This window comes from Astyanax mexicanus, chromosome 1 (genome assembly GCF_023375975.1).
Source record: "Astyanax mexicanus isolate ESR-SI-001 chromosome 1, AstMex3_surface, whole genome shotgun sequence".
NCBI classification, from domain to species: Eukaryota; Metazoa; Chordata; class Actinopteri; order Characiformes; family Acestrorhamphidae; genus Astyanax; species Astyanax mexicanus.
Genome location: NC_064408.1, coordinates 129,276,481 through 129,299,596, shown reverse-complemented (window position 1 = coordinate 129,299,596; position 23,116 = coordinate 129,276,481). Strand labels below are relative to the sequence as shown.

General features: G+C 38.8%; 3 protein-coding genes and 1 pseudogene across 15 annotated transcripts in view; all 4 read right to left on the bottom strand.

Annotated features, from left to right (window-relative positions):
- Nucleotides 1-914, bottom strand: part of LOC125780495 (gastrula zinc finger protein XlCGF7.1-like) — a 55,305-nt gene extending 54,391 nt beyond the window's left edge. For all 3 annotated transcript variants that reach the window (XM_049469208.1, XM_049469261.1, XM_049469237.1), the window contains exon 1: nucleotides 654-914. The gene's annotated coding sequence lies outside the window, so the exon portion shown is untranslated. The remainder of the gene's footprint in view (nucleotides 1-653) is intronic.
- Nucleotides 1-23,116, bottom strand: part of LOC125780519 (zinc finger protein OZF-like) — a 108,810-nt gene that overhangs the window by 20,876 nt on the left and 64,818 nt on the right. For 3 of the 11 annotated variants that reach the window (XR_007427519.1, XR_007427511.1, XR_007427515.1), the window contains 2 exons: nucleotides 11,006-11,045; nucleotides 3,290-7,012 (listed from right to left, as the gene is read on the bottom strand). The gene's annotated coding sequence lies outside the window, so the exon portion shown is untranslated. Of the gene's footprint in view, nucleotides 1-3,289; nucleotides 7,013-11,005; nucleotides 11,046-11,197; nucleotides 14,885-23,116 lie in introns of those variants that run through there. The other 8 variants (XR_007427508.1, XR_007427516.1, XR_007427509.1 and 5 more) reach the window with 6 other exon arrangements.
- LOC125785681 (zinc finger protein 850-like) overlaps nucleotides 1-23,116 on the bottom strand; it is a 92,606-nt pseudogene that overhangs the window by 25,673 nt on the left and 43,817 nt on the right.
- Nucleotides 1-23,116, bottom strand: part of LOC125785608 (zinc finger protein 239-like) — a 69,784-nt gene that overhangs the window by 25,673 nt on the left and 20,995 nt on the right. Inside the window, exon 3 of the mRNA XM_049469508.1 lies at nucleotides 11,006-11,045. The gene's annotated coding sequence lies outside the window, so the exon portion shown is untranslated. The remainder of the gene's footprint in view (nucleotides 1-11,005; nucleotides 11,046-23,116) is intronic.

Genomic DNA, 23,116 nt, shown 5'->3' with positions numbered 1-23,116 from the left:
CTAACGCAGATCCCACATTTTACTGACATTCCCTCATTTCAGCCTCATAATCAAACATTCAATCATCACTTTTCTTCAGTTTAGAAGAGATGATCCATCTGCAGAACCAGCTGCAGTTCTGCATTTAAGGTGGAACGGAAAACGCGGGGGAATAATGGTGTGCCCATAATTCATTCTGCCCAGCCGATAAAATTATTATTAGAAATTTTAGATTAACGTTGTATTTTTGTTGTAAGAAAGTTTCCTGGAATGCTCTACTCGAATTTCTGCAGTTTTCTTAACATTTACAGGACGTTTTGTACTGTAGTGAAATGTTATCAGAACACTGTTTATAAACGTTCTTATAACGTTCATCTGTCCAGTTTTCTTAACGGTCCCAGAATGTTTTTCTTAAGTTACGTGAACGCTCTCAGCACGTCAGCTCGAACTTATTTACAACAATAATTTAACTCTTCACTTACCTTCTAAAAACGGTCTCCTCCTGCAGTAATCTGGAGAAGACTGGAGTAAAGCAGGAGAAAAGAAGATATAATGTGAAAACTGGAGTAAATCTGTTTCTCGTCTGTAAACGTTGTAACTCTACTCAACCAGGGAAGTGTTGGGACTAAACTATTTAAGATCCACTTTACACTATAACTCTAGCTTATAATTACCTCACTATTTACCAAGAAATAAAACACTGAATCCAGTTAAGAGAAAAGCAGATTATTCCTGAAAACCAAACACAAAGCCTGCTCTCCTAGACTGTATTACTCTTCCTCTTCTTCTTCCTGTTATTTTTACAGTTACATTACCGCCACCATCTGGACTGGAGTGGTATTAAATAAAACTAAATAGAAGAAGAAAAAACAAATCATTTTTAGGATAAAGAACACAATAAACACACAGCAAATACACAGCATACAACCATCATAAGACGCACATCAAAACAAAAACACAAATAAAAAGCAAACCAAATGGGATTCAATTAAAATGGAAAAGCGTAAAATATTTATGGATTTATGACCTTTCTTATATTTAATTTGGCAAAAATTAGTCAGTATGTGTATATAATTATTTAAGTCTGAATAAACTAAAGTTTGTAATAAGAGCATCTTTTAAGCAACTTTAGATTTGTTTATATAACATTTTCCTAAAATTATTATTATATTTACTAAAATTTTCTCCTTATGGTCAAACCTAAATCCTGTTGATTAGCCCTGTATTTTCAGGTTCCTACTAAAGTATTTGAAGCAGATATCACCTGTATTTAACTGAATAATGCGCTTTAGACTGAACTGGATCTGTTTTTTCTCTCTAGTGGAGCAACTAGTCTTTGTTGTTCTAGGTTGTATTTAGAACACTGAATAAAAACATGCTCTATGGCCTCCTGGCTGTTAATACACTCACAGGTCCATCAACATGTTTATTCATTATAGGGTTCGAAAACCTGGAAAAGTCATAGAATTAGAAAATAGCAATTTCCAGGCCTGGATACGTTTTAGAAAAATAAAAATACCCAGAACGTTTTGGAAAAGTCATGGAAATTTGCTGTACAAATGTTAGTGTTTCCGTTTATTGACTGAGAAAAGTTATTTGGGTTATAATCATAAAATAATATAATGTTTGGGTAAACCCACCACGTCACTTCGCGTTAGCTAGCTTATTAGTTTATGCTTATATTGTTTTGGGGTTTTTAGACATTTATACAACAGTTAGTTCCGACCTCACAATCTGATTGGTTGAGAAGTGCTCCAACCGTGCTGCGGTTTGTGATTACAGCAGGGCCTTCTCACACTAAATCTGTATCACTCCGCGGACGCGTTGCCGAGTAACGGCGTATTTATACACACAGGACAGTTTTGAACCATCGCCTCCACCACCAGCAGCAGCAGCATTAGCATTAGCTTAGCACAGGCTAGCGCCCAGCTAAGGTACTCTCTCCCGCAGCACTGACTCGTATTTTGTGGAAAAACAAAGAGGAAAAGAAAATCCTCAGTCACCTCGGTCGCAGTCTGATAGCCGGAACGGTAACCAGCCAGGCTAAGCTAATGCTAAGCTCAAGCAAATGCTAAGCTAATGGAAGCTGCGCTAACCTAACAACAGTCCAGCTGTCTAGCTAACCAACACCAGCAAACAGACAGAAACGCTCACAAACCCGCCGCTTTCACATGAAGACGATTCCGCGGAGCAGGAGAGGAGAGTTTCAGCGTTATTATAAGGTCCTAACGTTTACTAAACAGCCAATTTTAATTTCAAGCTAACGTATAATACATACGCCGTTTTGTAGCTACAGTTCTGTTACAGTACACTTGTTGTGGAACTGCTTTTTGGCGGGAGGTGCATATTCATTATAAATCTTTAATTTTCTTTATTCATTTTGTAAGAGAAATAATATGTATAAAAGCAATAAAACACCGGAGGTCGTGTGTTATCGCGAACAACATTACAGCTGTGATTTTTCGCGATAACACACTCCCTCTCGAGTTTTAAGATTAAAAATATCTGGGCTAAATCTCGCCACATTCTCCGTCATGTACATAAAAATAAATATTAAAATTATAATAAAATATATAAATATTTAAAAATTACTAGCTCTGTTTTAGTTTCTGTAACATTAGTCTGAGAAATCGACACACCAGTGTAGTTTTGTTTTACAGTGGCTCTATAGGCAGGTTATTTATCTTTTATACACACATTTATTTTATTTCGCTTGATTCTACTAGTTGATAAGTGATGTTAACATATTAAATGTATTAAATGTTAAATGGTTTAGTAATAAGAAAGTCTCTATGAACAAAACAAACAGGCTTCATATTTTTGTGGCAATATTAAAAGCAAAAAATAAACGTTGGTTGCTTATTATATAGATTATTTTACTGGAGAATGTTCATATATATATATATATATTGGTAGGTTTTGGTAGTTGAATAAAAACTATTAGCATGTAAAGTGTAGTCCTATCTGTGGTTTTAGTGTAGGGATGAAGTACTGGTCCCTTCTTATTTACATAAATATCAAGAAAGTATTTTTATTCCTGCAAAATGTATATTTAGAAACTGTAAAAAATCCATCAAAAGAATAACTGTACCTTTCCAAATAAAAAAAATCTGTATATTATTTCCATGAATAATAGAGAGATTAGACTTTTTTGTACTTCATATAATTTGTTCTTATAAATAACACAAAACGGAAGGCAAAACGTTTTGTACATTTTTGTTCTTATTGCTTTTCCTGAAACTTGAAGATAAGGAATATCATTAAAAATGAAGTAATTCCTTTTAAAACAAATGAGGCTAGACTGATCAGAAAAGTTGTTGAAGGCTTTAATATTGCTGTTCTGTTAAGATTATATTTTAACACACCAAGGCCTGGTTCATGATCAATATTGGTGTAAAGATATTCTTTATCCAAAGAAACATAAAATAATATCATCTCCAATTTGTGAACATTCAAAATGTTAAACATCTTTTAAGCACAATAAAAATTAGGTACTGTCTTTTATGTAAAATTTTAATGTACATATAAAATTCTTTTTACGGTAATAAACGAAACTAAAAAAATCTTCTGTAAGACTACATATACCTATATGGATTTTTGGTAAAATATATATATAAAAAAGCCTTAAGGGGAATTTTCAATTAGTAAAAAACGCCAGAGATATCACCATAAAGTAAACCATCTTCCAAAAGTAACCGTAATTTACTAATGAATTGGGATCCCATTTAAATGTTTTATATAGCATTAATGATTTAATGGTGCTTTACAGATGTGCAGGTTCCCCTTGCCATGGGCATAGGCGTAGGAACCGGGGGGGGATGGGTGGGACATGTCCCACCCAATATTAGAAACAGGTGGATTTGTCCCCCCCAAAAATGATATCAGTTCGCTCAGGTCAGCTGTACTATTAATGAGGAGACAGACCGGACCAATCACGGAGCCGGTTCAGGTATTAAGTCACGCCTCTCAGTAGAAACAGCCAATCAGCTTGATGGTTTTGCGGCGCGCGGAGCAGAGGCAGTTTGCTGTTGGGGAAGCCCCGCCCTCTCGCTGTGAGATTTAGCAGCGGGATCGGGACGCAGCAGCTTCAGCTGATTTTAAAACAGATATGGATATACGGAGATTTTTATAAAAGAAAGGTAACGATAGGCTAACCACTTAAACGGTGATGATATGTTTCTGATAGCTGGTTAAAAAGACACGTCTCTGAATCAGCACACAGTTTAAACCCACTGTGATTAATAAACTGCAGCTGTGTTAGTGTGTAAGCTTATCTTTGGAATTAGCTAGATTGGGAGTCAGGGTTAAAGGAAAAAAATAAAATATATATGTAATGTTTCCCTGTACCTGATCAGCTAATCACTTTAATTTTCAAACTGTTTATTCATTTAGGATTACAGGACTTACTGTGAGCTATAATGAACGAAAATTGATTTAACTAACTAGTTATCTAGAAGCTGGATGTAGATGATCGCCAGAATTTAGTACAGTACTTTAAGTTGGTAGTTTAAAGCAGTTACTTAACCCCGATCACTGCCCTAAACTAGTGTTTTCCACCTGATCAGCTAATAAACAGTCATTTACTGAGTTTACCTGTTAAAATCCTTTAGCCCCCTATGGAGCCTAAATTAATCATGTATATCCACCAGAGGAAGCTCTAGAATATGCAGAACAGTTTTAATATGCAGTAGAATATATAAGAACTGGGTTGAGAAACACTGCTGTAACGTGACTTCTGTTCATTAGTATTTCACAGTAAGACCACATATCCTGACGTTTATAAAAATCTCTATGAAACGTAAAGTTACATTCTTTTACATAAAAGGACACCATCTTAAGAAGAGCTCTCAGTAGAAAAAAATAAAAGTGCAGGAGAAAATGTAAATATACAACAGAATTGACATGCCAATACATAATAATAATAATAATCTGTTATATTATTTTAAATATTAGGTGATAACTCAGACATTGCTTGCATATTTTTTCTAACAACAGTAGCTGTAATGTGGAGTAACATGTTTAGGTTGTAAAATCACCTTATAATAATAATTTACTTTTAATTAAAAGTAATTTCCACAAATGTTGTTCTAGGAAACTATTGGGTGGGCTTGGGTTCATATTGGCAAATGTGTCCCCCCCAATATCAAGCCCGCTCCTACGCCCTTGGCCATGGGCACTACCACACCCCCATACCATCAGAGATGCTGCTTTAGAAATTTGCTCTGAGAACAATGGGAGAGTCCTTTTCCTATCTGGCCCAGAGAACACAACATCCATAATCTCCAAAAACAATGTAAAACGTGGACTCGTCAGACCACAGGACACTTTTCCACTTTGCATCAGTCCATCTCTGATTATCTCAGTCTGGAGAAGACGCCAGAGTTTCTGGGTGGTGTTGATATCTGGCTTTTTGTTTATGTTGAGATACAGGATTCTTTAACTTTTGGACTAGTTGCTCACGCAGAAGTTTACAAAGTGAATCGAATTACAAACAATCTGCAAAAAACCCTTTACTTTGTCCGTATGAACATTAATTATCTAACCTCCACCATTGAAGGACAATAATGGCTTAGTGTGGATTTATTGTCAGGGACAAATCTATCATTAAAATACCATAAAACATTTAAGCCTTCACGACAGATATGGAAAATTCCCAGTAAATTTACACGCTCTGCACACATAGCAAGAATTATACCAGTACACATCAGTGATTTCGAGTTACACTTGTTTAAATTTTATAAGTTAGCAGGCATCACCTCTCGTCACCGCACACGAGGCTCCTTAGCTAGTTATGTTAACTAATGTTACACTAAAATCAAAGTAAACAAAAACTATAAAGTGATGCTAGTCAAAGTTTCCCCACGGTAGGACTAACAGCATTTAGTTATGTAGCATTATATTTTATCATTACTGCCTTTCCCTGTTCATTCAGTTCCATATTTAATAACTTGAAAGCTTCTAAAATGTTCAGGTTCAAGCAATGAATAAATATTCATCATTATGAATATACTACATGCAACAATGGTTCTTTCGCTCAATTCTAGAATGTGAAATTTCCTAATCCATATAATCCTTTTACAAATGGAACTGTAATGACAGACTGGTGCAGAGTGTACAACTTTTAAACTTGGAGAAACTACATGTGGAAAAGGTGTTCATTACAGTAGTATAGTATAGTAGTAATACAGTACATTTGGCTACCCAAGCACATTATAGAAACACAAACCTTTACTGGATTTTCTACTCTACATCCAGTTTGTTATCTCATTTTTGGAGTTTTCTGTTACTCCTGAAAATTGAATTGATGTTTTAAAGACCAGTTCTATAACTAATCTTCAAGCATTTGTGTTCCTTCAAACTACTTGAATACCGGAAGCACTTCTCACATTCAGAGCAATAATAAGGTTTCTCTCCAGTGTGAATGCGCTGGTGTTGTCGGAAATTACTCTGACAGTTGAAACTTTTTCCACAGTCTGAGCAGTGATACGGTTTCTCTCCAGTGTGAATGCGCTGGTGTCGTTGAAGAGTACTCTGACAGTTAAAACTCTTTCCACAGTCTGAGCAGTGATACGGTTTCTCTCCAGTGTGAATGCGCTGGTGTATTTGAAGAGCAATCTGTTGACTAAAACTCTTCCCACAGTCTGAGCAGTGATACGGTTTCTCTCCAGTGTGAATGCGCTGGTGATTTTGGAAATTACTCTGTTGACTAAAACCCTTCCCACAGTCTGAGCAGTGATACGGTTTCTCTCCAGTGTGAATGCGCTGGTGTCGTTGGAGATGACTCTGTTGACTAAAACTCTTCCCACAGTCTGAGCAGAGTTTCTTGCCCGTACTTTTCTGCATTTGTTTGGGAGGGGTAGGCGAGGATGTTTGCAGAGCATTGGAGATTTTTGTGGATGCCGTGTTTGTTCCTTCTTCTAGTTTAACCTCTGTGTGAAATGTTCTGGTTGAGTGTTTTTCCATAGCTAAATTTGAAACAGTTTGGGAAGTCGACACTAGGAGCAGGAGACCTGGAACAGGATGATATTCAGTTCTGGAAAAAGCAAAGAAAAAACAAAACCCAAACTCATTTCCAGTTTGTGGTGCAAAATGCAAATCTCTTCCCTGGCAAACAGGAAATTGGGAGCCTGCAATCAGGAATGGAAATCTACATGCAATTTTTTTTACAGCAATGGCAGGCAGCTGGCAAATGTGAGGCTACAGTTTTACACTGTCCTTGTATAAAGTAAATCAAATACGATTTTAAGCAACACATTTTGGACAAGGTTTCCGGTAAATTGTGGTTAGAAAAGCACTGCCATGGTAAATTTAACATTACCATTGTCCAGCTGAGATAAATGTATGCTAAGAAAAGCATTTCTGAGTTAGCCTAGGTTAACTTTGATTGCAATATATTTAGAATATAATTCCTAGATGATATATATGACTGCATATAAACGCATAATTATAAAAGCTATTGTGGGGAAACGTTTATATTTATTCTAATATATTATTAGAAAAATATTTCTGATGTATATTTGTAAATAAAATTACCCATGCTAAAGTACATTTATAATAAGAGAAGCACCTCTATAGTAAAACTAGAATAGCAAATGTAAATGTATGTTGTATGTATGTTTAATACATTTTTTCAATTTGCATTTTTGCATCAGCTTTCACTTTAAAAAGCATAAAACATTCAGTCTATACAATTTGCCCAACAGTCAAAAACAGCTGCATTTTTGGTAACAGCACATTTGAGCAGTGGCGAATGCTGATCTTTCAAAGAGGGGAAGCTAGCATTTCAAAATGTTGCATAAATAAAGAGTAAAAAAAAAAGGACGGGAAGCTCAATTTCGGCCTACATCTTAAAATGTGTCGGTTTATTTACACCTCCCTGAGATGGTTTCATCAAGAGGACAACAGTACATTTTAATTGTTACAGCACTTCCAGTCAGACAGCTCACTTTGTCATACCAGGACAGACCCCACCTTTTGCTCTAAATTAATCTGAGGAGTTGATCTGCCCTGCTGTTTAACTCTTAAGTTTTTCTTCGTAAGCAAGTCTATCAAATGGCTACGCCAAAATTCGGTCCACAACATTAAAACTGTCTGACATTATGTGCAGCTTGCTACCTAGCTAGGGACTGGCGCAACTGGCACGAGGTTAGTGTGGAGTGTGTCCGCCTGTGAGTGTTTTGTGACTGTGAAGGGGCTCAGCAGCACCCGCTGGACAGAAACTGCGATAGAAGTCAGAAAGAGTGTTAGAGTCAGAAAGAGTGATAGAACACAAGCAGCTACAAAAAAAACAGCAGTAATAGAAGCTGGATTTGTCGCTAGTCATTTTTAACAAAGAAAATGCCGCTAAGAGGATTAGAAAAGTCACTCACAGAAAATGCGGGCCGCGAGTTTGAGACCCCTGGTTTAAAGTGCTCACTACAGAGTACTGTCTCCCTCTGAGGATGAGCCTGCGGACCCCTAGGTGCCCCCCCTGCCGTAGATGATCACAGCCTTTTATTCGTGATAACACACGACCTCGAGTGTTCTATTGCTTTTATACAACTTTTTTTTTTACAAAATGAATAAAGAAAATAAATCAAAGAAATTTAAGAAATTAAGAATGAATATGCTTTAATATGGACTGTGCCTTCTGCCAAAAAGCAGTTCCACAACAACTGTAACAGAACTGAAACTTAACTACAAAACGGTGTATGGTTCATACAGACTAACACCACGAACATTAGCTTGATATCGAAATTGGGAATAAGTGAAGATGGTAACATTAGGACCGTGAAATAAGGCTAATACTCTCCTCTCCTGCTCTGTGGAGTCGTCTTCAGGTGAAAGCTGCGCATTTTTGAGCATTTCTGCCTGTTTTTGCTGGGTGGTGTTGGTTTTAGCTAGCCGGCTGGACTGTGGTTAGGTTAGCGTAGCTTGCTTTAGCTCAGCATTAACTTAGTTTAGCCTAGCCTGGCAGATTAGCGTTCTGGCTGTCAGACTGCATTAGCCGAGCGATTTTCTTTCCCTTTTTTTCACAAAAGACGAGCCAGTGCCGCGGCTGAGCGCTAGCCTGTGCTAAGCTAATGCTGCTGTGGGTGCCGTTGATGAATCAAAGCTGTCCTGTGTGTATACGCCGTTACTCGGCAACGCGTCGGCGGAGTGATACAAGTTTAGTGTGAGAAGGTCGTGATGTTATCACATATATCATATAAACTGACAGTGACCGGTAGAAGGAGCTGAAAGTTTTGTTGTTCAACTTTTAATAAACGTGTTTACAAACACCTTCGTGTCAAATTTTTTTGTAGCCTTTCCACTACAATGTTTTTTTTAATTAATAGATATTTGTAGAATTTGTAGAGGTTAATGAGAGAATTGTTGTTTTCTTTTCAGACATGGACAGGCCAAATTCCGTTCTAGCTGACTCCGGTTTCTGCGGTGAAGCTGTTTGATCCAGCTGTTAAACTGTTATATTAATACCATTTTAACGTTTTTCGTTTCTGTGTTTTGAATTTCGTTAGATTATATTTTTGTCAACATTTTGGGTTCAATTTTACTGTTAACTAGTTATTTTTATAGTGGAGTAACTCCGTTAACTATAACTAATTACTTTTTCAAAGTAACGTGCCCAACACTGGTTGACAATGAGCAAGTTTCCCAACGCACAACAAGCAGGCTTATTCTATTTGCGTGAATAACATGAAATGTTAAAAATTAATACAGACATGTAGAAAAAAACGAAGACAAGCTATAACCTAGATATAAATAATAATATCCTAATAATAATAGAATCATAATAATAATAAATGATATAATATGCCAATTAGGCATATTTGTAGCAGTAGGGTATTTTAATTTTCATCCCTGACTCATTCATATAAGTTATAGACCTGATTTGATCATTTTCCGTACAATCCCTGCTAAAGTTTTAGGTGAAGGAGACCTAAAGAAAGTCAGCGCATGTTTCTGGAAAAAACAAAAAAGTGGGCGTGGCATCGCGATGGTTACCATCCATCGCGATGGTGGGTAATAAATGACGGCACAACCCTAGTCGGAACTAACTGTTGTATAATGAAAATTAAATACTCCATACAGCATTTATCCAGTGACTATCCGTTTCGCTGCACTCTTTGCTCCGCTATTGAACTGTTTCAAGCACCGTGAAGAGGAAAGCCAAGTCGTTACCAGTGATAAGAAGCTGAACACACAACAGTATATATTTAATCACTTTTTTTTTTTACATTTTCCCTTGCAGTCTTAGAGCAATCACCTCTGCATTTGAGGTAAATGAATAAGTACTTGTGCTACTCAGTGCTAATTGCTACTTAATAAGCGCTTCTTATTAACGGTTTTGTGTTTTTCAGCATAATTTAATTTGGTGAATTTACTAGACTTTAGCCGGGGCACAGTTCCTTTTATGGTCCATTTAGCCTATCAAAACAGTCTACTGCTGTTTTATTATTTTATACACTACAGTAGCAGGTTTAATAAGGGACCGTCTGTAAAAAGTGGAATCTATTGCTAGTAAACAATGGGTCAGTTAGCTAACTAGCTAATTAATGAATATTTAAGCTTCACATTATCTCTGTGTTTTATCATTAGCCTTTAATCATTAAATCACTGTTTTATACCAGCTAGTCAGCTATCTTGTGTTGGTACCTAACGCTGATCCCGCATTTTACTGACATCCCCTCATTTCAGCCTCATAATCAAACATTCAATCATCACTTTTCTTCAGTTTAGAGGAGATGATCCATCTGCAGAACCAGCTGCAGTTCTGCTCTCAGTGTAACAGCTGCTGCATTTAAGGTGGAACGGAAAACGCGGGGGAATAATGGTGTGCCCATAATTCATTCTGCCCAGCCGATAAAATTATTATTAGAAATGTCAGATTAACGTTGTATTTTTGTTGTAAGAAAGGTTTTACTGTTTATGAACGTTCATCTTTCCAGTTATTTAACAGCCCCATAATGTTTTTCTTAAGTTCCGTGAACGCTCTCAGCACGTCAGCTCGACCTTATTTACAACAATAATTTAACTCTTCACTTACCTTCTAAAAACTGTCTCCTCCTGCAGTAATCCGGAGAAGACTGGAGCAAAGCAGGAGAAAAGAAGATTTAATGTGAAAACTGGATTAAATCTGTTTCTCGTCTGTAAACGTTGTAACTCTACTCAACCAGGGAAGTGTTGGGACTAAACTATTTAAGATCCACTTTACACTATAACTCTAACTTATAATTACCTCACTATTTACCAAGAAATAAAACACTGGATCCAGTTAAGAGAAAAGCTGATTATTCCTGAAAACCAAACACAAAGCCTGCTCTCCTAGACTGTATTACTCTTCCTCTTCTTCTTCCTGTTATTTTTACAGTTACATTACCGCCATCATCTGGACTGGAGTGGTATTAAATAAAACTAAATACAAGAAGAAAAAAACATAAATCCTTTTTTAGGATAAAGAAGACACCACGTCCATCTGCTTTTTTGATTATTTATTTTTATTAATTTTGTATACAAAACAGTTCAACAGCATGCAATAAACGCAATAAGTCAAATACACAGCATGTACAACTATCATCACAATCACATCAAAACACAAACAAAAAACAAACCTAAACAAACAGAAAAAAAAGTGTGATTCAAATAAATTTGAAAAGCTTCCAAACATTGATAGATTTATGACACTGATTATTTTTAATTAATCGAAAATTCGTCAGTATGTGTATATAATTATTTAAGTCTGAATAAAAAGTTTTGAATAAGGGTATCTGTTTAGCAAATTTAGATTTGTGTATATAACATTTTCCTAAAATTATTATTGAATTTACTATAAATTTCTCCTTAGGGTCAAACCTAAATCCTGTTAATTAGTCCTGTATTTTTCAGGAACCTACTAAAGTATTTGAAGCAGATATCACCTGTATTTAACTGAATAATGCGCTTTAGACAGAACTGGGTCTGTTTTTCCTCTAGTGGAGCAACTAGTCTTTGTTGTTCTAGGTTGTATTTAGAACACTGAATAAAAACATGCTCTATGGCCTCCTGGCTGTTAATACACTCACAGGTCCATCAACATGTTTATTCATCATAAACACAGGGTTCGAAAACCTGGAAAAGTCATAGAATTTGAAAATATCAATTTCCAGGCCTGGATAAGTTTTAGAAAAATAAAAATACCGAGAATATTTTGGAAAAGTCGTGGAAATGTGCTGTACAAATCTTAGTGTTTCTGTTTATCGACTGAGAAAAGCTATTTTGCTTATAATAAAATACTGTAATGTTTGGGTAAATCCATCACGTCACTTCGCGTTAGCTAGCTTATTAGGTTATGCTTATTATTTGTATTTGGGTTTATAGACATTTATACAACAGTTAGTTCTGACCTCACAATCTGATTGGTTGAGAGGTGTTCTAACCGTGCTGATGTACATCTTTTAAGCACAATAAAAATTGGGTAATGTCTTTTATGTAAGATTTTGATCTACATACAAATTTATTTTTATGGTGATAAACAAAACTAAAAAATTGTTCTGTAAGACTACTTATACCTATATGGATTTTTGGTAAAATACATATAAAAAAGCCTTAAGGGGATTTTCACTAAGTAAAAAACGTAACTATTTTCCAGAGATATCACCATAAAGTAAACCATCTTCCAAAAGTAACCGTAATTTACTAATGAATTGGGATCACATTTAAATGTTTTATATAGCATTAATGCTTTAATGGTGCTTCACAGTTGTGCAGGTTTCCCATACCATCAGAGATGCTGCTTTAGACCTTTGCTCTAAGAACACTCGGACAGTTCTTTTCCTCTCTGGCCCAGAGAACACAACATCCATAATCTCCAAAAACAATGTGAATCTTGGACTCGTCAGACCACAGGACACTTTTCCACTTTGCATCAGTCCATCTCTGATGATCTCAGTCTGGAGAAGACGGTAGAGTTTCTGGGTGGTGTTGATATCTGGCTTTGCATGGCAGAGTTTAACTTGAACTTGCAGATGGAGCGACGAACTGTGTTCACTGACGATGGATTTCTAAAGTGTTCCTGAGCCCATGTGTTAATATCTGTTACAGAATTATGTAGGTTTTTAATACAGTGCCGCCTGAGAGGTCGAAGGTCACAGACATTCAGTGTTATTTCTTTGGCGCAAAGATTTCTCCAGATTCACTGAATCTTTTGATGATATTGTAGACTGTAGATGATGAAATCCCTAAATTCCTTGCAGTCGCATGTTGAGATACATTATTTTTAAACTTTTGGACTAGTTGCTCACGTAGAAGTTTACAAAGTGGTGAACCTCGCACTATCCTTGCTTGTGAAAAACTGAGCTGTTTAGGGATGCTCCCTTTATACCCAATCATGACCCACACCTGTTTCCAGTTAACCTGCTCACCTGTGAAATGAAACAGGTGTTTTTAGTATTCCTCAACTTTCCCAGTCTTCTGTTGCCCCTGTCCTAACTTCTTTGGAATCAAATTACGAATGAGTGAATATCTGCAAAAACCTCTTTAGTTTATCCGTATGAACATTAAATATCTAACCTCCACCATTGAAGGACAATAATGGCTTAGTGTGGATTTATTGTCAGGGACAAATCTAAAATTTAAATACCATAAAACATTTAAGCCTTCACTACAGATATGGAAAATCCCAGTAAATTTACACGCTCTGCACGTATAGAAAGAATTATACCAGTACACATCAGTGATTTCGAGTTATACTTTCAAATTCAAATTTCATAAGTTAGCAGCCATCACCTCTCGTCACCGCACACAAGGCTGCTTTACTAGTTATGTAACCTAAGTAAACAAAAGTCATAAAGTGATGCTAGTCCGAGTTTCCCCACAGTAGGAGTAACAGCATTTAGTTATGTAGCATTATATTTTATCATTACTGCCTGTCCCTGATCATTCAGTTCCATTTTTAATATCTTCACATTGAAACCCTTCTAAAATGTTCAGGTTCAAGCAATGAATAAATATTATCATTATGAACATACTACATGCAACAATGGTTCTTTCGCTTATTCTAGAATGTGAAATTTCCTAATCCATATAATCCTTTTACAAATGGAACTGTAATGACAGACTGGTGCAGAGTGTACAACTTTCAAACTTGGCGAAACTACATGTGGACAAGGTGTTCATTACAGTAGTATAGTATAGTAGTAAGAAACTGCTAGATAGAAACACAAACCTTTACTGGATTTTCTACTCTACATCCAGTTTGTTACCTCATTTTTGGAGTTTTCTGTTACTCCTGAAAATTGAATTGATGTTTTAAAGGCCAGTTCTATAACTAATCTTCAAGCATTTGTGTTCCTTCAAACTACTTGAAAACCGGAACCACTTCTCACATTCAGAGCAATAATAAGGTTTCTCTCCAGTGTGAATGCGCTGGTGTTGTCGGAAATTACTCTGAGAGTTGAAACTCTTTCCACAGTCTGAGCAGTGATACGGTTTCTCTCCAGTGTGAATGCGCTGGTGTTGTCGGAAATTACTCTGAGAGTTAAAACTCTTCCCACAGTCTGAGCAGTGATACGGTTTCTCTCCAGTGTGAATGCGCTGGTGTAGTTGGAGAGCAATCTGTTGATTAAAACTCTTTCCACAGTCTGAACAGTGATACGGTTTCTCTCCAGTGTGAATGCGCTGGTGTCGTTGGAGATGATTCTGATAACTAAAACTCTTCCCACAGTCTGAGCAGAGTTTCTTGCCCGTACTTTTCTGCATTTGTTTGGGAGGGGTAGGCGAGGATGTTTGCAGAGCATTGGAGATTTTTGTGGATGCCGTGTTTGTTCCTTCTTCTAGTTTAACCTCTGTGTGAAATGTTCTGGTTGAGTGTTTTTCCATAGCTAAATTTGAAACAGTTTGGGAAGTCGACACTAGGAACAGGAGACCTGGAACAGGATGATATTCAGTTCTGGAAAAAGCAAAGAAAAAACAAAACCCAAACTCATTTCCAGTTTGTGGTGCAAAATGCAAATCTCTTCCCTGGCAAACAGGAAATTGGGAGCCTGCAATCAGGAATGGAAATCTACATGCATTTTTTTTTTACAGCAATGGCAGGCAGCTGGCAAATGTGAGGCTACATTTTTACACTGTCCTTGTATAAAGTAAATCAAATACGATTTTAAGCAACACATTTTGGACAAGGTTTCCGGTAAATTGTGGTTAGAAAAGCACTGCCATGGTAAATTTAACATTACCATTGTCCAGCTGAGATAAATGTATGCTAAGAAAAGCATTTCTGAGTTAGCCTAGGTTAACTTTGATTGCAATATATTTAGAATATAATTCCTAGATGACATATATGACTACATATAAACGCATAATTATAAAAGCTATTGTGGGGAAATGTTTATATTTATTCTAATATATTATTAGAAAAATATTTCTGATGTATATTTGTAAATAAAATTACCCATGCTAAAGTACATTTATAATAAGAGAAGCACCTCTATAGTAAAACTAGAATAGCAAATGTAAATGTATGTTGTATGTATGTTTAATACATTTTTTCAATTTGTATTTTTGCATCAGCTTTCACTTTAAAAAGAATAAAACATTCAGTCTATACAATTTGCCCAAGTCAAAAACAGCTGCATTTATGGTAACAGCACATTTGAGCAGTGGCGAATGCTGATCTTTCAAAGAGGGGAAGCTAGCATTTCAAAATTGTGCATAAATAAAGAGTTAAAAAAAGAGGACGGGAAGCTCAATCTCGGCCTACATCTTAAAATGTGTCGGTTTATTTACATGTAAATTCTACCCTCCCTGAGATAGTTTCATCAAGAGGCCAACAGTACATTTTAATTGTTACAGCACTTCCAGTCAGACAGCTCACTTTGTCATACCAGGACAGACCCCACCTTTTGCTCTAAATTAATCTGAGGAGTTGATCTGCCCTGCTGTTTAACTCCTAAGTTTTTCTTCGTAAGCAAGTCTATCAAATGGCTTCGCCAAAATTCGGTCCACAACATTAAAACTGTCTAACATTATGTGCAGCTTGCTACCTAGCTAGGGACTGGCGCAACTGGCGCGAGGTTAGTGTGGAGTGTGTCCGCCTGTGAGTGTTTTGTGACGGTGAAGGGGCTCAGCAGCACCCGCTGGACAGAAACTGCGATAGAAGTCAGAAAGAGTGTTAGAGTTAGAAACATACCTGTCAAGTCTCCCGTTTTGGCCGGGAAATTACCGTATTTTACTCCTCTTTCCCGCCGTCCTCCCGTATTAGTATTTTCCCGTAAATTTCCAGTTGGGGTTGGATCTTTGCCTGCCGGGAGACGGGCGGCAGTGGTGGGTCTGCGTGACGTCACCCGCCAGCCACTTTTTCATCAACCCGGCAGTGCCAGGCACGTACCCGGCAGTACTAAAAACTGACAGGGGGCTTGCTGACAGTACGCCGGCAGTTTTAAAAACTGTCAGGGGGTTAGCTGATAGTACGCCGGCAGTTTTAAAAACTGTTAGGTAGCTTGCTGACAGTACGCCGGCAGTTTTATAAACTGTCAGGGGGCTAGCTGACAGTACGCCGGCAGTATTAAAAACTGTCAGGTAGCTTCCTGACAGTTTTTAGTACTGCCGGGTCGATGAAAAAGTGGCTAGCGGGTGACGTCACGAAGACACCACTGCCGCCCGTCACCCGTCAGGCAAATTTCCAACCACCTCTCTAAATTTCCCGTATTATACTAAATAAAAAAATAATAAGCCACAGGCGACAATGCACTGACCGCTGTGTGTCTCTTAACCAATCGTGGTACCGGTTCAAGGAGAAAGTCCCGCCTTTCAGGAGAAACAGCCAATCAGCCAGCTGGTTTTGCGGAGCTAAGTTTAGTGTGCGGGAAGCCCCGCCCCTCCCCTCGCTGTGAGTTCAGGCAGCTAGTCGGAGCAGCTGTCGTTAAAACTAATCTGGATATACAGAGATTTTTCTAAAAGAAAGGTAATTAACCATGTAAACTGTGATGAGATTGTTTCTGATAGCTGGTTAAAAAGACTCTTCTCTGAATCAAAACATAAATTAAACCCACTGTGTGTTTAATAAAATACAGCTTGTGACTCAGTTAGCTTAACTTTAGAATTAGCTAGATAGATATTCAGGGTTTGAGAAAAATCTACATACATATAATTCCCTGCCCTGATGTGCCTGATCAGCCAATAACTATCATTTCCAAACTCTATTAGTTCAGGGCTAGTTTTAGGGTTTGTTAGAATTTGTTTAAATCTCAATTATTGTGGTGTAATGTATTATTTAGAAGGGGTAGAAGAGATGGTTGAGCTGGAGAGAGAGAAAATGTGGAGAGGGCTGAAATTAACTGAACTGATCAGGAGTGGACTGAACGATAGAAAGAAAGAAGTATAAATGAAAGATTATTAATTGTGTAGGCCCCTTAGAACTATTATTTATATTTACTTATGGAATATATCTGATCCATGTCCTTTTTGTACATTTGTGCATCCTTCAATTTCAATTTTAAATCTATTAAATAAAAAAAATAAAAATATATATATATATAAAATATAATTTTTAGCCCTCGTTTGGGCTGTTGGGGCGGCGGAAAATCCCTTATTTTTAAGTCCAAAACTTGACAGGTATGGTCAGAAAGAGTGATAGAGTCAGAAAGAGTGATTGAGTCAGAAAGAGTGATAGAACACAAGCAGCTATAAAAAAAAACACCAGTAATAGAAGCTGGATTTGTCGCTAGTCATTTTTAACAAAGAAAATGCCGCTAAGAGGATTAGAAAAGTCTCCGGTTCAACTCACAGAAAATGCGGGCCGCGAGTTTGAGACCCCTGGTTTAAAGTGCTCACTACAGAGTACTGTCTCCCTCTGAGGATGAGCCTGCGGACCCCTAGGTGCCCCCCCCCCCTGCCGTAGATGATCACAGCCTTTTATTCGTGATAACACACGACCTCGAGTGTTCTATTGCTTTTATACAACATTTTTTTTTACAAAATGAATAAAGAAAATAAATCAAAGAAATTTAAGAAATTAAGAATGAATATGCTTTAATATGGACTGAGCCTTCCGCCAAAAAGTAGTTCCACCACAACTGTATCAGAACTGAAACTTAACTACAAAACGGTGTATGGTTCATACAGACTAACACCAGGAACTCTATATCGAAATTGTGAATAAGCAAAGATGGTAACATTAGGACCGTGAAATAAGGCTAATACTCTCCTCTCCTGCTCTGTGGAGTCGTCTTCAGGTGAAAGCTGCGCATTTTTGAGCATTTCTGCCTGTTTTTGCTGGGTGGTGTTGGTTTTAGCTAGCTGGCTGGACTGTGGTTAGGTTAGCGTAGCTTGCTTTAGCTCAGCATTAACTTAGTTTAGCCTAGCCTGGCAGATTAGCGTTCTGGCTGTCAGACTGCATTAGCCGAGCGATTTTCTTTCCCTTTTTTTCACAAAAGACGAGCCAATGCCGCGGCTGAGCGCTAGCCTGTGCTAAGCTAATGCTGCTGTGGGTGCCGTTGATGAATCAAAGCTGTCCTGTGTGTATACGCCGTTACTCGGCAACGCGTCGGCGGAGTGATACAAGTTTAGTGTGAGAAGGTCGTGATGTTATCACATATATCATATAAACTGACAGTGACCGGTAGAAGGAGCTGACAGGTGTTGTAACTGGCTACCTGGCCAAAGAAATGGTATCGTTCAACACGGTGGAGAAGCCCAGTTACACACGTTTGACAGGCAGTACGAGTTGCCAGGCCGCACATATTTTAATTTTAATACAGCTGTGCCCAATCTGTTCAGTGAGATGAGAAGTGCCATCGCAACCGAGCTGTGTCAGGAGGAATATTTGGCCTTGACAACTGACATGTGGTCCAGCTGCAACATGATGCCATACATGTCCGTGACTGCACATTATGTCAACCAAGAGTGGAGAATGCAGTCCAAATGCCTACAAACCAGCTTCATGCCAGAGACGCACTCGGCAGAAAATTGGGAGGATGCTCTGCGCAGCACAATCACAGAGTGGGACATACAGGAAAAAAAGATCGCCTGCATAACCGCTGACAATGAGGCGAACATCGTCGCTGCCATCCGGCAGCTCAAATGGCCATGGCTAAGTTGCTTTGGCCACAACCTGAACCTTGCCATCAACAACTCCCTTGCGCAACAGAAGGCGAGTACAGACTGCGCGTTTGCAGTTTGCCGAGCTATCAACGCTGCCGACCACTGCCCCAGCTGACATGGCAGGACACAAGTGTCAGCGACGCGGTGAGTGACGCAACTTCCGGCTTGCGTACCTGCTTGCTGTTTGTTTAGCTCGTCTCTGTTTTAGCTATTTGTTTACGTTTTCTACTACTTATTAACTTTTAACCGTCTTATTACCTTCCTAAACTTATAAAATCCCTCAGGTAGCCATTATTTTTGTGTTATTTATCGATTTTTGCCGTTGTGTTTTTGTGTGTTTTGTGCTTACTTCGAGGTAATGGCGTGTGCGGAGGATCGTGCTCTCCTGACACTCAGCGAGGAGCTCGTCCGTCTGGATCAGCAGATCCAGCGCCTGCTCGAGAGGCAATCGGAGCTCTACAGGCAGAGGACGAGGCTGGAGGAATCCCGTGACGCCGCCTTCGCGGCCGCCTCCACTCCGGTGCTGCCGGCGCGGCGGACCCCGGCGGTCGTTTGCTTCACCCCCGCTCCGGGAGGGGCCTGGGAGCGGCAGCGCGGCCGAGGAAAGCGGGTTTCCCCCCTACCTTCTCAGCCGGATTTTGCCTCCGCAAACCGGTTTGAGGTCCTCAGCTCGTCGCCGTCGCCTACTTCACCTCCCCCAGCCCAGAGGAAAACAGATAAGGGCAGTACCCTCATTGTCGGAGATTCCATTGTTAGGCATTTAAAGGTGTCTAACGCTAAGGCTAATGCTGCAGTGTCGTGTTTTCCAGGAGCTCGGGTCCTGGACGTCGCCCGGCGGCTTCCTACGGTGCTTCGGCATCGCGGGGACCCCGGCACCGTCATCCTGCATGTGGGTACCAACGACACTTCCGCCCGGCGCAGCGAGGTCCTGAAGGAGCACTTTCGCACTCTTCTGGACACCGCTCGCAGACTGACCCGTGCCCGCCTCCTCATCTCTGGTCCGATGCCCACCTACCGCCGCGGGAGCCAGCCGTTCAGCCGCCTCTACGCTCTCCACTGCTGGCTGCGGGACTGGTGCTCTGCTAGTGGAGTTGGCTACGTGGACAACTGGGAGAGTTTTCGGGAACGTCCAGCCCTCTTCCACCGAGACGGGCTTCACCCCAGCCGCCTGGGATCCACCGTCCTCTCTGGTAACATTGAGGCGGTGCTACGCCGGGACTGACTGGCTCTAACCAGTCATACCGGCCAGGTTAGTGGTCTAAGTACTGGGCAGTTTAGTAATATACATTGTTCTAATGAGTTATCTTGCCACTTTCCTGTGCATAAGGCCGTGAGACATTGTAGGATTGAGACTGTGTCTGTCCCCCGTGTCGCTCGAAACCGAAAAACTCAGAAAATCTGTTTTAATAATCTTATTAAAATTAAAACAACAGCATCCGTCTCTCAGAGTACCAGCAGCGTCCGTATGAAACTAGGGCTATTAAATATAAGATCGCTAGCACCAAAATCAGTTATTGTTAATGATATTATTACTGATAATCACCTTAATGCACTATGTCTGTGTGAAACCTGGGTTAAACCTGATGAATATATCGCTTTAAATGAGTCTACCCCCCCAGGTTTTAGCTATTTCAGTTACCCACGTGGCGGTGGTGTTGCCACAATCTATGACTCAATGTTAGGTATATCTCAAAACTCACAATTGGATGCTAAGTCGTTTGAAGTTCTTAGTCTTAAAGTAGCAGGCCCGTCTCCTGCTTACAAAACGCAGCATTCGTTTCTGCTTATAACACTGTATCGTCCTCCTGGACCATACTCAAATTTTATTAGTGAATTTGCTGACTTTCTAGCAGCAGTAATTCTTCTTTCTGATAAGATCATAATTGTTGGAGACTTTAATATCCACTTTGAAAAGGACCAGGATCCACTAAAAATTGCATTTAAATCAGTTTTAGATGCTCTAGGCTTTAAACAAAATGTAATTGGCCCCACTCACCGATGTAGTCATACATTAGACTTAGTTTTGACACTGGGTATTGAGGCTGAGAATATAGTTACTCTTTCTCAACATGACTCAATATCCGATCATTATCTAATTATGTTTGAAATAGTTTTTAATCAAAATATCCTCCTCCCGCCCCGCTATATCAGCAAGCGTAAAATAACAACCGCAATTGCTAATGAATTTGTAAATAAACTCCCCGACTTAACTATCTCCTTTTCGTCCTATGAACATGATCTCGAGCACAAAACAGAAAATCTACAAACTGTGCTCCGCTCTAACCTTGACCGCGTAACGCCGACAAAAATAAAACAAATCAGGGATAAAAAGCTAGCACCGTGGTATAATGACCACACACGCACATTAAAACAAACCGCTCGTAACTTTGAACGTAAATGGCGACACACAAAACTGGAATTTTTTCGGCTCGCATGGCAGCATAGTCTCACAGACTACAAAAAAGCCCTAATTAAAACAAAATCTCAGTATATTTCTAGGGCTGGCCCGAATAGCGTTTTTTGAGCTCCGGATATTCGGCACTGATTCGAAGCGAATATTCGAATATTCGTTTTTAAAAAAAGAGGTAAAAAAAATAAATAAAAAAAAGCAAATCACGGCCCCTTTAATCCACTGAAAAATGTTCAATTTGCTCTGACCGATGAGACATATTCACCCCGGATTTTTGGTGTTTTTATCCCCCATATTTTTTCTGTGTTTTTAGCTCAGATTTCTTTGTGTTTTCATCCCGGAATTTCTGCTGCCCCACACGCGGCTTATCCGCTGCGTAAGCAGGCTAGGAGGCTGCTGCACGGTTTCTCCGCTGCGCAAGCCAGCCCAGTAAATTGCTGTTTGTGTTTTCACACTTAGGCTATTTGCTTAAAAAAGCAAACAAAAAAAAAAAACGTTTGTTCAGGAAGTATTTTATATTCTTAAACATTGTTAATTATATTAGAGGACAGTCATTGTAAACTGTACTTTCGGTCTATTTCGGTTAAAGGATTGTGCAGGGCATATTACTGATTTTGTATTTTTGCACTTGGGCTATAAGCTCAATATTAAATATTTCGTTTGTTTAGAAATTATTTTATATTTTTAAACCATGTTAAATTATATTAGAGTAGAGGAAAGTCATTGTTAATGACGTTATTGTACTTGGTCTATTTCGGTTTAAGCATTGTGCAGGGCATAGCCGTATTACTGATTTTGTATTTTTGCACTTGGGCTATAAGCTCAATATTAAATATTTCGTTTGCTTAGAAATTATTTTATATTTTTAAACCATTTTAAATTATATTAGATAAGAGGAAATTCGTTCAGACATCATTTTTGTAGGCCAGGCTTTTGTAACCGATTTAGCCCCTACTGTTGCCACATTACCCCTTACGTTTTATTATATAAATCAGTTTCGAAGAGCCTGCATTTTTTTTTATCATGTATAATAGAGGTCTGCGCGAGACTGATTTTTAAACCCACTCTTCCACGCTCCCGCGTTTCTGTCTCGTTACAGCTCCGCAAAAAAATTGCTTCTTTTAATCCCGCGCCCGCCCGCCACATAGTGCGGTCCCGTTCCTTACCCCAGTCCAAACACCATCGGTGTGTGCGTGTGTGTGTCGGTCCATCCTGCGCGTTGAGAGTTTTCTTTAGGTTTTTTTTTTTTTTACAATTATTACAGTTTTCTTAACTATTTATTAACCTCTTAACATGCCCTGGCCCGCCGGCGGGCCAGAAATTTATGAAAAATCATATCTGGCTGTGTTTATGAATAGTTATGAACAATTATAGGCTCAATATAGACACCCAATATACCATTTTAAAGCTTAGAATCTCTGCTTGTCAGCTATCTAGCCTATTTAGCAGTATCTCCTTTCAGAAAATAAATATTTATGGCGAAATATGCCTAGTTTCATAAAGTTATGATTCATATCTTTCATATTTCCGTTTTTCGTACGTCCATATTTGGTCTCTCCGGATTCCGGAACTGTGCTCCGTTTTACTGTAGGATGTACGGTTTTTGAATTAGAGCTGAAAGAGCGCGTCGGAGCGCGTGTTTACAGTTAAAATCTGCTCGGGGTTCGTCCT